The following is a 13,392-nucleotide window of genomic DNA, read 5'->3' on the forward strand; positions in this document are numbered from 1 at the left end:
AGCTGAATTGAAAGGTAAGTTCTGAGAATGACAAAAATCAAGTAGTTTAAATAGATGCATATTGCAGAAACTTGCTTCATTAAGTCCTTAAAACCAAAAATAGATAGATGGATGCTTTTCTTAATAATTATTGTTGTGAGCTTTTAAAATTAAAATCAGTGTAATTGAAAGGTGATTGAGGAAGAAGGTTTCTTTCCTGAGGACAAATGCATATTTGTTAAAATTTTGGCATAGGCAAGCTCATTTTTTTCAAAGATTTCCTTTGTCATTTTCTTATGGTCATTTGAATCCCCTTGCAAGAAAAAGATATGGTTTCTAGAACGAACAAAACTGATGTAAAATACTAATTACCAGAGAAATCTGACTGCTAAATATATTGTTTAGAAAGCGAGAGCTGTGGCAGGATTTTAATATCTCTTTGCTATATGGATGAAATGCATTTCATATATTAGAAAAGCTCTTGCTTTCTTTAATTCAGTATCATCTCTGTCTTTATTTGAACATTTATGTCTCATGCAAATAGTTGAAGTATTCAAAATACGGTGCATATGTTTTCAGTAAAGGAATAAAGAGACTGGATAAATATGAAGGGTCTGAAGTCTCACTCCAAAAATTCTTTCAAGTGTGTAGTTTTTGACATTGGAATGAATATGATTGTATTTTTGACAATACTGATTTTCAGAAGAACAAGTTCAAACAAGTTGTCTCTTATTTTGGAAAGTTGTCTGTTTTGAACTCCATATTTGGTTTTAGTAGTTTTCCTAATCCAGAATGCATTCAGTGAAGAATGATACTCCATGATCCAGAGACTCTTAGCAGAATGTATTTTTCAGCAGCATTTGGACAGAACTCTGAATAAGTGAAGTGGAAGTTCTAGGAACTGTTGCAATGCAATAGGCTTGAAAAATTCCACAATAAAATACTGCAACTGTTAGAAAAGAAAATGATTTCTAGTCTCTTTTCATTGTCTGAAAATCTCATCTCCTCCCTTAAGTTGAATATTTTTACTATGAGAAGTAAAATTTGCGTTGTTTTATCCCCTTATTTTTCACCAAAGTAATTGTTGCTTACAAAGAAATGTTTTGTTATTTTGTACAATGGGTTCTGCAATCAGAAGGAAAATGTCTCTGTTTTAGTTTTATGGTGTGTTCCAGAGCTTTTAATCTAGAACAGGAATCAGTTTCCATTTAGTATGTAATTTATTTATTCTTTCTAACTTAGAATTTCAACTTGGGCTCCATATAAGTTACATTCTTAATAGAAAAAACTATTATAACAGCATATTTTCTTTTAAATTGAAGCTACAATGGTATTTCTGTGGGAATAGAAAGGTGCCTCTTATTGCTTCCCTTATTTCCTTGCATTCAAACAGTTGCAGAGCAGATTAAGAGCCTTTGAGGGAAAAACCTTTTTAATAAAAAAGAACAGTGAAGATTCTACTCAAGTAGTTTTATTGCCTAGGTGTGGTATGTACCTATTTTAAAATTATTCAGTACAGTTTCTTTGCCCATGTGCAAACTGGTGTGAATAGCTGAACTGGTGTAAATTTTACAATTGAACTAGATTGTAAATGTTAAATTTCTGATTTTCAACTTCAACTAAAAGCTGTGTGCATTATGGAGCTAAACGTTGTGTAGACATGCAAGCCAGAGAAAATTAATGAAGCTTAATTTGATTCTCTGGTAAAAAACATTTCTGTTTATGAACTAAATTTTTGTATTAATTATTGCACCTTGTACATTACCAAAAGGTATGATATATTTAGTGTGACAATAAAATGACTTATGGGCTTATTATAAGGAAACTTCATCCTTACTTTTCATCTTCACAATAACAGAGAAATGTATAAGCAGACATGAAAGAGTGCAGTGATGGAAAACTTGCTTTAGGCTTTGTAGTCCTGTTTAATCTTCTAGAACTTGTCTTTCTGAAGTGATATTTTAAGTCTAAGTAGATTTGAGTGAACTTAACAAATTTGAATCACACTTAACAGACAGTGACCTTGTGTGCTTCATTTTGGAGGGAAAACAAAAGCTATTATATACATAGTGGCTTCGTATATTAGGAAAAGACAATACTATTCTTAGGATATTTAGGAATGATTTGAAGAACATACTATGAAAGTAAGGGAAAAATCAGTTTGCAGTAGATGCTATTTGTATGCTTATGATTTATTTTCTTGATATCTAGTTAAAAAAACTTACCAGTGCATTTTGACAGGCTGCTGACTCTTGGTCTAAGAGAAGAATTGAATTTGATAAATTTAAAAACAATTGAGCAATATTTAAGATTGCATAGATGTTTTGCAGTTTGAAGGACCTCAAATATGAAATGAAATTGCAGCAAATTTTATGGTAGCTGTTGTAAACAGCATGTACTTCGTATAATTTTCACCTACCAGAGACATGTTAATGCATGAAAGTGTAATTTACTGATCTTTAAGCTCTACAGTGTGTTTTCTGTCATATTGGGAGAAAAAATAAAATCATAGTTTGGCAGTAGCTTTCTAATCCTGACATCTCACATCTCCTCATGGTCCCAGCACCTCCTGTCAGTTGCAGCTTTATGTGCTCTCAAGCCAGTGCACTACTGCTGACTGGCAATAGACACCTAACCTGGCAAGATGGATTCTCTCACTTGTCTTAGTAGAAATACTAATAGTTTCTCCCCCCTCCTAGTCTGCTGGTTTTTAAAATACACAGAGGAACTTAATTTCTGGATTTTCATGTCACTGTAAAATGTTATCTGGTTCTTGAACATAACAGCTCCTAGGGCTGGCCTGACAAAAGAAATCTGGCATAAATGGTAAGCACAGTTGCATAGACATAGCCATGTATGTTTAATAATTATATGTTCTACAACAGTGGGTCTTTATTTTTGACTGTGATACATGTCAGGTTTTCTTTCTATTGGGTACTTTATAAACTTGAGTGTGTCTTGCCATTAGTAAGAGGACCTAACAGACTTTTCTAGGCAGAACTGCTCAAAATTATTGATGTTGAAAGTTTATTCCCTTTGTTTTCTCCTAATTCAGCTATTCTTCCATGGTCATCGTGATTATGTTGTTAGTGAATAACTTGTCTCATAGAAATGCTTGGCTGTAAACAGCAATCAAGTGTCATTCAACATAATTTTCAGATCTTGCTTTGTAAACAACCAGAAGTTGTCCAGTTTATTCTGCTGTCTTTAGTATTTGGTTTGTATTTATGTTGGCTGGTTTTGTTCTTGCCTCTTGTGAGTTCTGCATATGTGTTGCAGCTTGAAGAGATTCACATGCATAGGAATTTTCACTTAAAAACTTTTTGGAGCAAGGGTATAAATATTAAAACACTCTTTCAGATTTCAGGAGGTGCTCATAGGCTTAAAGGAAATAGGAAGGAATCTAATTCCTACAGATTTTCTTCAGTGTAATCTCCATCATCTGCTCTCCCTTCTCTGTTTATCCCTTTCATATAGCTAGCACAGCCAGCCAGCCTGGTCATGTAGCTAGCAACACTAGAGAGTAAATGTTGCATTTCACCATCAGTCTGCAAGAAGTGGTCAAAACCACAATTGCTTCCAAGTAGAAATGCCATGACTCCTTATTCAGAATAAGGAAATCAATTCCATCAACAGGATCCATTGTAATTCTTGTTAGTAAAATGTGTAGAATTTTTTTATCTGTAACTGATAGAGCTTTATCTGTCTAAGTAGATATCTTTTTCCAAAAATGTTGTGATCTAAGTTTTACCTCATCTAAAGTCCTGGATGTTAGACCTTGAGCATTCAGCAGAGACTTCTGGAGAAACAGATGAGTTTAACAAAGGATTTGAAAGTAAAATGTGTGTAAATTAATGCAATGGTGCTTTTAATTGGTAATGTCACAGTATATTTCCTCTCAGTTTTTAAGTTTTGAAGAAGGATGCTTCTGATATTTTCAGAATTTTATGGACTTCATTAGACAACTGTTTATTTGTAGTGGTGTAATTTAAACAGAAAGATGGACTATTTCATAATTTGCAATGTAATTTAAGCAATTGGGCTATGAATTAATGCCAACTGCCCAAACTTAAGACTGCCTCACAGTTTCATGACACAACACAGGGTTGGTATTTTGGTGGCCTTATATTTTTTCATTGTTTGTTTAACTTCTCTTTCATCTGATCCTTTTGGAGCCCTTCAGTCCCACGTAATTTTCTCCATGACACTGCATAACCATACTTCATGATCTAGTCTCCCCAAGATTGTAGTCTTGAAAGCTGACTTTTAAATAATCAGATCTAAAGCCAACTTTGTCGCATTGTTTTTCCCAAAGAGAAGATCTTAGAGCAGCACCTGAGTAATGCATGTAGGATCCGACTTGAAGCTTTGTTGAAGGTTACTCTAAAATACACACCCAAAAAGAACATTGAACTCATGTTAAAGTTTTAACTAAATGCCTGTTTACAGAAAAGCACCCAAAAGGAGAAGATTGTGATACAAAAAACTTTCGTAGTTAAATGTATGGAGAAAGTTTAAATATTTAGTGTCTGTGGACATCATTTAGGATGCCATGGGAAGTGCACTAAATATTTGTTTCTTGAGGTTTCAGTAGAATGTTTAATTAATCTGAGTTTGGGACAGAATTTAAAGGAACTTAGAATCCCTTGGAGTGCATCTGACCTAACGAGACATTTGTGAGTAATTGTCACCCTAATGGTGTTCATCATGCATGTTACATCTCTCTTTCATTGTGGTTTGTGTTCAAGTAAGAGTGTTGAAACCATTTCAAGCAGTATTCTAAGTATTTTAGTGTACTGTGTGCCAGTTACTGTTCATTTTATAGTATTTGACACTACAGTAAAAAATATTTTTACATGTAAATCAATATATTGATTGAGAAAACTGCTTGATTCTGAATTGTAACTGTTGAATTCTATGATTCCCAGCACTTTGAGTAGAAACCAATATTCCTATTAACAGTTGACAAATACCTAAAAGTAAGCATTTTTTTTCCTTGTCAAACAGTTTCGATCAGCTTTCAGAACAGATGATTAGCAAATTTAAACCACCATTATTCTAGAAAGGCTGGTTTTTAAGACATGGAGTTCTGGCCCATTACTTAAGGCCTTGCCTTTATGCCTGGGGACATTACCACACATCTACTTTGCCAGCTAAATGTGAACGTGTTGCCATCTGGGAGCTTTGTAGCTGTGTTAGAGTTGGCCAAAAAAATGTACTAATACACCTTCTTCATAGCACTTTACTAAAATACTTACGTGGGTACCAGTTGGAGATGGCTCACAGTCTCTGTCTTGCAGTTGGTGTGGAACAGTTTTATTCCTGTCCACACTTTTCCCTGCTGTCCTGTTCTAACCTTTTGCTGTGCTCTTGCATGCTGTGACTAGCAGGGTTGCAGGTGCTCTGCATTGGACCTGAGACATGTGCTCTTGTTCCATCATTTATCTGGTATTGCCCTTGGTCAGTTTCCTGGAGTCCAGTTAACTCAAATTCATGACAGCTTTTCCATGATCCTAAATTTCTAGTCTACTGAAGGTATGCATGTTTAACTCTTAAAGTAAATTATAGTTCAGGTACATGAAAAAAATTTTAAATGTGCACATGTGTTTTGCTGTTAAGATGAAAATTAAAGCTGTATGGAAAACAGAGCCACCCTGATTAGGAGTTTTTAACGTACTTTCATCTCTTCAGGAAGAAATTTGGATGTTGTCACTGCTTTTGAAAGGAAGCACAATCTCTTTCCCTCCTTTCCTCTGTTCACATTTTTCTCTGCTTTTGGAAGAGGATCCCTGCAGCTACCGGAGGACACCCATTTGGTTTTTTGTGTCTCCTACTTACAGGACTTGGCTAGAGACTCAGAGATTGAACTGGCTTGCTTATAGGCATTTTTTTTTCATTTTAGAGAATTGGAAATACTCTAGGTTAGTAATCATGTTAGATAAACTAATTTCTTTTGATAGTTCCACAATAATTTCAGCAGAAAATTGAATTTATCAAAGGCAAATGCCTTTGCTGTCCTTAGATGCAGGTAGTTTATACGCAATAGTACCAAAGGACTTGTTTATGTACAAGCCTATATGTGTATATATATAATTCATCATCTCTTCATTTTAGTCTTCAAAATTGTTCCTGAATGTCTTAAGAACTGTGTATCTTAAGAGCCAAATTTTACTTCCATGATGCTAACAGGTGCAGCACCTACTGGATCTACTAAAGAAAAAAATATTTTTCCATTTCTCTCCTTACTTTATATCCACCTACTGATTTAGGAAGCTAGTGTCTATTCCTAATCTGCAGTGAACTACATAGGTGTAATACAAAAAACAGTGTCCATGTTACAATTATTAAGGTAAAGATAATTTTCTAATCTTTTGAAAACAAAAGCAATGTTCCTCGCATTATTGTAACACTTGCAATGTGGGGAGCATTTCATCTGATGCTGGTTTTTGGTCAGTGGCAAGTAAAATTCATTATGTTCTATTCACTAAAGCACATGGGATGCCATTAAAGGTCCATTAACTCTTTGTTCAAGCCCCTTAACTCCCTTCCTTGCTTATTAATTGGTTGATAAAAATCTCAAAAGTGATCATTAATGACTGAGTATTCTCTCTAGAGTCCACATGACACACATAGCCTCAGGAACTCTACATTTTGGGAATGATTCATTACTTGATTAGTCAGGACTTTTACCTCAAAGCAAAACCATTAGGGTTTATCATGCATGACTCAAAGGCTATATATCACACCCATTCCTGTAATAGTCATTTTCCCCAGATAATGTCAGTAGAACTACACCCATAGTATAAACTAGCTCTTTTTGGCCTGAATAAATATGCTGTTCTTTGGAGGAGTTATATTTAACTTCTCTTGTTTTATTGCTGTTTCTACTAAACGTAGTTTTTTTCATAGCCACTAAAAGTAGCTTATTTGCTATTACATATAATTAAAAATCTTTTTTTACTGGTGGTCAAATAGTGTTATGTTTCTCTTTCCCTAAGACTTATTTAGCTTTAACAGTGGAATACTTACAATGTCATCAGACCCCTTTTTATTAGAAGACTTATTATAAAAATGTCTGAAAGTAGTTAGCTGTGCTTGGGAAGCATATGCTAGGATTCCTGGCACAGCCTTTCTGTGTTTTGATCTGTGGCAGCAATTACTTGCTACAGTGTGGGACAGTCTTTCTTTACTTCAGGTCAGCCAGTTTGTGGGACAAATTGATAAAATCTTTTCAGTTTCCATATTTTTTTTATTGTTTGTTTTGATAAATGCATGTAAAAGCTGGAAACAATGCAGCCACCACAGGAGAAAAAGTCTGGAAACAAAATATCCTTGTGTGTGTAGATATGGCAGGAAGCACCTCAACTGGGATTCTGCTGGACTGTGTTCAGTCTGCCCTTTCCCACTGTTGACAAAGGAGAGTTTCAGCTACACTGTGCTGTGTCATACAGACTTATCTACTGAATTACTCCCCTTGAACCAGGTTTGAACACCCACTGCTACATTCACATCACTAAAGGACCAGAGGTGTTGGTTTTGGGTTTTTTTTTTTAATTATTTTATGTTGTATTTTTTCCCCCCACTCCACCCTGTGACCTGTCAGAGGATTCCCAAAACTTTGATGCAGCCCTCAGGGGAACTGCCAGATTCTACCCCCTGGTGTATAAAGGCAATGGCAGGAAGTGATTTATGTCACTTTATTGTGACGTAACTGGTCTTTGTCACTCGTGACTTTTTTTTCATTGGCTAATGCCTTTTTGAAGGGTAAAAATGAACATCATTTGTAGTGGTAGATCTTGTATCCTCAGTCTAATGTGAGCTCACCAGACTGTATTTGATGGACTCTGGTAGGGATGGAAAGAACTTGTGTGCATTTGAATGGGGAAAAATGCAACTCTTTGGCTACAATTCACTGAAGAAAGAGTATTGATAAGTCTTATTTCTTTGAAAGAAATGTCCTATCTGGTAACCTGAAATATCAGATAACCTCTGCTGAAGCTTAGGTCATTGGCAGGCTCTTTCACTTTGAGAAATGTACTTCATGGGAGAGTGGATGTGCTATGCAGTAGTGTGATCAGAACTTCAATTACAAAATTTATACCATCTTCATAGAAGGATGGAAAACACTGTTATTTCATGTCTCATATAAAGTTTTCTATATCAGCCCTGCAGTACAAAAGCATTTGAGGCTGGAAAATTTAACTAAGAACAACTAGTGAGCATATGTGGTGGAAGATACAGTGATTACTTCGAGTTTAGATACACGATCTTTGTGAAACTGCTCCTTTTAACTGAGTGGTCCAGATGTGATGAATTAAGTGTGTATTATTATCAGTTTTGGTTAATTTCTATGTGCAGTACTGAATACATTTTTTGTGACTTCTGATATAATTTTAATAGTTTGCTTTTGGGTGCTGTTCCTTCAAGCAGCTGAAATAGTATTGACCAGATCACTTTCTGTGTAAGCTCACAATAAATGATACTGATTTCTTTGTGCAGTAGATGTTAATATTGCATTGTGGTTGCTTAGCAAGTATATGTTGGTTTCCATTTTATGCTGAATATATATATATTTGAGACTTTTATTCTCATGCTCAGTGAAATGCCTGGGTTTGTGTTGCCTTATTTATACCAACAACAAAATAAAAAGGGTAAGGGCTAAATAAGTTATGTAATTTAATAGCATTTTATGCCAAATGTTGATTGAAACCAAAATAAAATCTCCTCATCCCTCCCCCGCCCCAAAAAACAGAAATATCTGAGGACAAAATTAACATGTGATGCTTTCAGGTCTTTGTATGAGTTGGGCTTTGAATTGGGTTTGGTTACTGTTTCATATATATTGCAAACCCGGCAACACCAAACTATTTTTCCTGCTAACTTAAACTAAAATCATCTTACATCGGTCTCTACAACTACTTCTTTTCATTAACATATAGTGAATGAGCATCTAAATCACTGTTTGTTGATCTTGGATACTCGTACAGGTGTGACATTTAATTTAGTCACTGCTGACTGGCTGTCACAAAATGACTTTTACAGGCCAGTGGTTTACCATGTAGGTCCAAGTCAGAGGTGGGAACAGATGTCAGTCATCAGTCCCTCACTCTGCTCAGTATATCTAATACTGCTTAGGTATTTGCTGCACACTGCTGATCAGCTGAGTTAGAATTCCTTTTGGCATTACTTGCCAGAGGCTGGTACAGTGGACTATAGATTCCTGAAGAAAAAAAAAATGTCAAAGAGAGTATAGAGACTTTATTAAAAAAAATAATACGTTTATGTATATGTTCCTTGCAGTTAGCTCAGGCTCCTGCTCTAGCCACTGCCTCTCTGAGGAAAAATGTAACTTGTTGGGTCATTCTCCAAATTTAGATATTTTTAATAAAAGGTGCACTTTTTGTTGGACCTGAACTGTTGGTTAAGTCTTTAAATTGACAAAAACAAAAATGAGAAGAACTTTCTTCTCCGTTTCTTCTTGCCAGTTGGCATTTCAACAGGTCTATTTTATGTTTCAGTTGTGCTTAACTACTAACTTCCACACAGCAGGTATTTCCACATTGCGAAGCCTTTAATTATTCTGCTGTGGATAATTTAAACCAGTGTGAAAAGGAAAAAGTTGGTTAATACAGGAGAAGTTGGTGTAATGAACCGAGGGAGTCAGAAGTCAGGAAATAAAAGGACAGTAATGATGAGTATCATAACTACGGAGGTATTATTTTAAGGCATTTGTTAAAGAGAAATTTCTGCCCGTTCTTCTGGCTTTGGACTCTTTGACAAAGCTTTGTGGCTGCCAATTTCCCGGTTTTAGTATTGGCAATTTGTTGTGGAAATCATTTGGGTATTATTTAGACATCTTAATTTTAAGTCTTTGGTTGAGTCCCTTGGTGGGTGGACAACCATGGTGATGAAATATTGAGATGGCAGATTTTGACTGTAACAACTGCAGTTCTTACTATTCCAAAAAGCCTCCAAGCCTCCAAAAAAGCCTCCAGAATTCCACCAAGGAAACATTGTATAGCGGGTGCTGTAGACTATATTTGCCAGGCTAAATCCCTGTAACATGGGAAGGAGAAGTGGAGAAAACGACATAATATATCACAGGAAATGGATTTTTTTAAAATGGTATTTTTAAAGGAATCATTTCATTTCCCTTTAGGAAATTTGAAAATAGTTGGTATGGGTAACAATTTTTATCTTTCTCGTTGTTTATACTCTTAAGGCCAATCTCCTTAGAAAAAGCAGCACCTATTAAAGGCCTTTGAATTCAGAGTCTTTCATGTTTCAATGTGTCTATTTACTGCTGTCAGTAGACTCATAATATATTTAGCTTGAAGAGGTTAACAAGCATACCTCAGAGTGTTACTTTTATTTTCTGTTCTGTGACACTTAGCAAAATACCATTATACAATTGAGTAGTATTATAATGTTAAAATGTTAATTTGTTCTGCATTCCATTAAAATGGGATTTTTTTTTTCTTGTGCATTGGCCCATGCGTTTACTATAAAGCCTATAATTTAAACACTAGACCATAGAAATGCCCTAAATTAGTAACCTTTTCCCTTTGCTACCTTAATTACATCTCATTATTTAGCACTTAAAGAGCAACCTCTAGCTATTGGTTAAATATTTGCTAGCTAATTAGATTTGTCATGTTAAAGAAAACAGTAGTCCTTGCCTCTGTTTTAATTTGAATGGGGTTTCAGAGTATTGAGAAAATTCCCTGCTTTGCTGGACAAAAAGTAAACTTTTTATATTTTCCTTATTTTTCTCCTTTCACCCTATGAGCATTTCCTTGTGCACCAGCTGTCTGTAGCATTCCAACAGGCAGTAGAAACTCTGCCTTAAAATTAATATTTTCAAAAAGACTTGTTTCAGTATGTTCTGTGTCTTCTAGCTACATTTATTCCTTTTAGCTTTTATGAGCATCTGATAAAGTCGTTTCTTTTTTTATTGTGGAAACAAATATGAAACAGATTACTTGTTAGCTACTAATAGCTATCTGATAATATTTTTACTGCCTTTTGGGAAGAAGCCTGTGTTGTTTGATCTTAATCACAAGAAATATGGTTCATTAAAACTTCTGCTCAATTGTCTTTTCTGACAAACTTAAAGGTCATGTCTTCTGTTGTTTAGTTTGGGTTTGTTTTTTTTTTTAATATACGCAGAAATTACAGCTGAAGTTCTGAACAATTTGCAAGTTGACTTAATCTTCTGTGTCTACTAGACTGTGTTTTTGCATTTTCATTTTGCTTTAGCTTTTGCTGCTTTGCTTTTTGGATAAAAACATGCAAAGAGATTGTAGTAATTGGAGTAATTAAAAAATTTCACAATGTAAAATTCTCTATCACATGCAAACATTCATGTGCTTCATATGCTTCGTTTCCTCATCCATATTTTTCTTTTTCTGAGATCCACAGTAGTGGAAGCTTGTCTACCATTATATGTCTGTCTTGCTTCGTAACTAGTATTTAACTACTGCCCTGTTTACCTAGTTCTTAAATTGTTGCCTTCCCTTTGCTTCTTTGCTTCCTTTTTTTTGTTTTTTTTGTTTTGGAAGCCCAATGTCTTCAAGAGGTTCCTTCACCCATTCTTCTGATGTGTTTTATTACTTTACCAAATAAAAATTCCAGACTGGTGTGGTTACAATTTGAAGTACAGCTCTCCATTTAAATTTGTTATCCCTGAGCTTTTAATTTTAATAAAGACACCAGAGACAACTGGAGAAATACACATTGATACAAGTCTTCACCTTGCTCATGTGTTTTTCTTGTTTTTTCTGTGGGAACCTCATACATGGAGCAGTGTATAAATTCATTCCTATAAAAAACATTTTTGATTTCCGAACTGTATTTAATTAAACTTTTTCAAAGTTAGTTTTGGGGTCTACCATCAGTGCATTTACAGCGAAACCAGTTGTTCCAAACTATTTTAGGCTAAGTACTTCAACCTTTGATTAGGTAGTTTCTCTAAACACTTATTTTCATGTATTAGTTCCTATGTTACTGTTTATACATTCTATATCTGTAAGCTCTGATACCATTACTTCACTAATCATGTGAGGGTTTATATGATTATTGATTGAATTTATTCTTGGTTGTGAATTCAGCAAGGCAATCTGTAAAGGCAATGACTACTTAAGAGGCCCTGTTATTAAAAAAAAAATAAAATAAATTCTGCAGAAACCTTTCTCTGAGAAGAGTGTTTGAGCTTTATCTGGATTACAGAGCCTTAAGAAGAGTCATTCCTTAATTTTCCTTCAAAGCAAAGATGCCAAGATACAATTTTAGCAGGTATTAGTAAAAATTGAAAAGTATGCTTTGTGTTCTGGGACTGGTGCCAGTGTCTGTATTTGCAACTCCCACAATAGGCCTAAGAGCAAAAGCTTTTCCTCATTGCCCTCAGAAGACTGCTAGAACAAACCTGTGACATTTCTGTTCTTCTCTGGTTGGCTGGAGTTTTTTCGTGTGTGTGGTTTGTTGGTTTTGTTTTTTTTTTAAATTTATGGTCAGTGTAATGGAGCTTACCCTTCGTTTTGATCACAGGTGTAGTTTTCTTGCAGGAGGTATAATTTAATTTGTGTATCATGTTTGGGTGATTCCGAAATAAATCCTCAGCCAGAATGAATTATCATAGGAGTTAATAGATCTACCTGTTAAGCTGAGGTCTGTTCTCTAGCCCAGGTAAGTTTCTTCATTTTTTAATGAAACAAATGGGACTGTAAATTTAAAGCTTTTATTAAATGTCCATTAAATTTTGACTTAAATAATTTGAATGCTTTAATTTTAAAAAAGATGTTCAACATCTTGTCTTATTTTGTGTGAAAGTTATAATAACCTATGTTGTTTCTTATTTATTCAAATTTTGATCAGGTACCAAGTGGAAGGGGTTTCTGTGCGTACATTGCTTTTTAAAAAATAGTGTTTATTAAGTGAAGGATTGTTAAAATGATGCACTCATGTCTGTATTCTTCCAGTCTGTTTCAAGAGGCCTTTTGGTGCCTTATGGAAGTATTTAATTTTTTTTGTATTTTTATTCTGAGTGGTAGGGAGCCCTATTTAACGTTGTTCAGTCCAGGAGTTTTGCAGTGCCTTCATCTTTGAAAATAGGATACTTTGTTACGTCAAATAAGTATGGATTTAAAGTTCTAAATTCTCATTTGAAAAAAATGTGTTTCAAAAGCATACACTTTTACAAGAAATAATATTCCTGGACTTTCCTCTCTGCAAATTATTAATTTTTGCGTTCCAATGTGGCTTTTGGTTGAAAAGTTGATTGTTCCAGCAGAGAGCAGCAAAACACAAATAATGTAAATATGTTTGGCTTTCCTGTCATGGGCTGGGAAATTGTGAAAGGAAAGACTTAGATAAAGAGCTCAATTTGTCAAATACTGAATAAATTATTGAGGAACT

The 13,392-nt window shown here is 34.7% G+C and overlaps 1 protein-coding gene across 1 annotated transcript in view; it reads left to right on the forward strand.

The window, feature by feature from the left end:
- The window catches only part of BBS9 (Bardet-Biedl syndrome 9), a 171,845-nt gene that overhangs the window by 72,496 nt on the left and 85,957 nt on the right, over positions 1–13,392 (forward strand). The gene's annotated exons all lie outside the window — the stretch shown is intronic.

This window comes from Calypte anna, chromosome 2 (genome assembly GCF_003957555.1).
Source record: "Calypte anna isolate BGI_N300 chromosome 2, bCalAnn1_v1.p, whole genome shotgun sequence".
In the NCBI taxonomy this organism is placed as follows: Eukaryota; Metazoa; Chordata; class Aves; order Apodiformes; family Trochilidae; genus Calypte; species Calypte anna.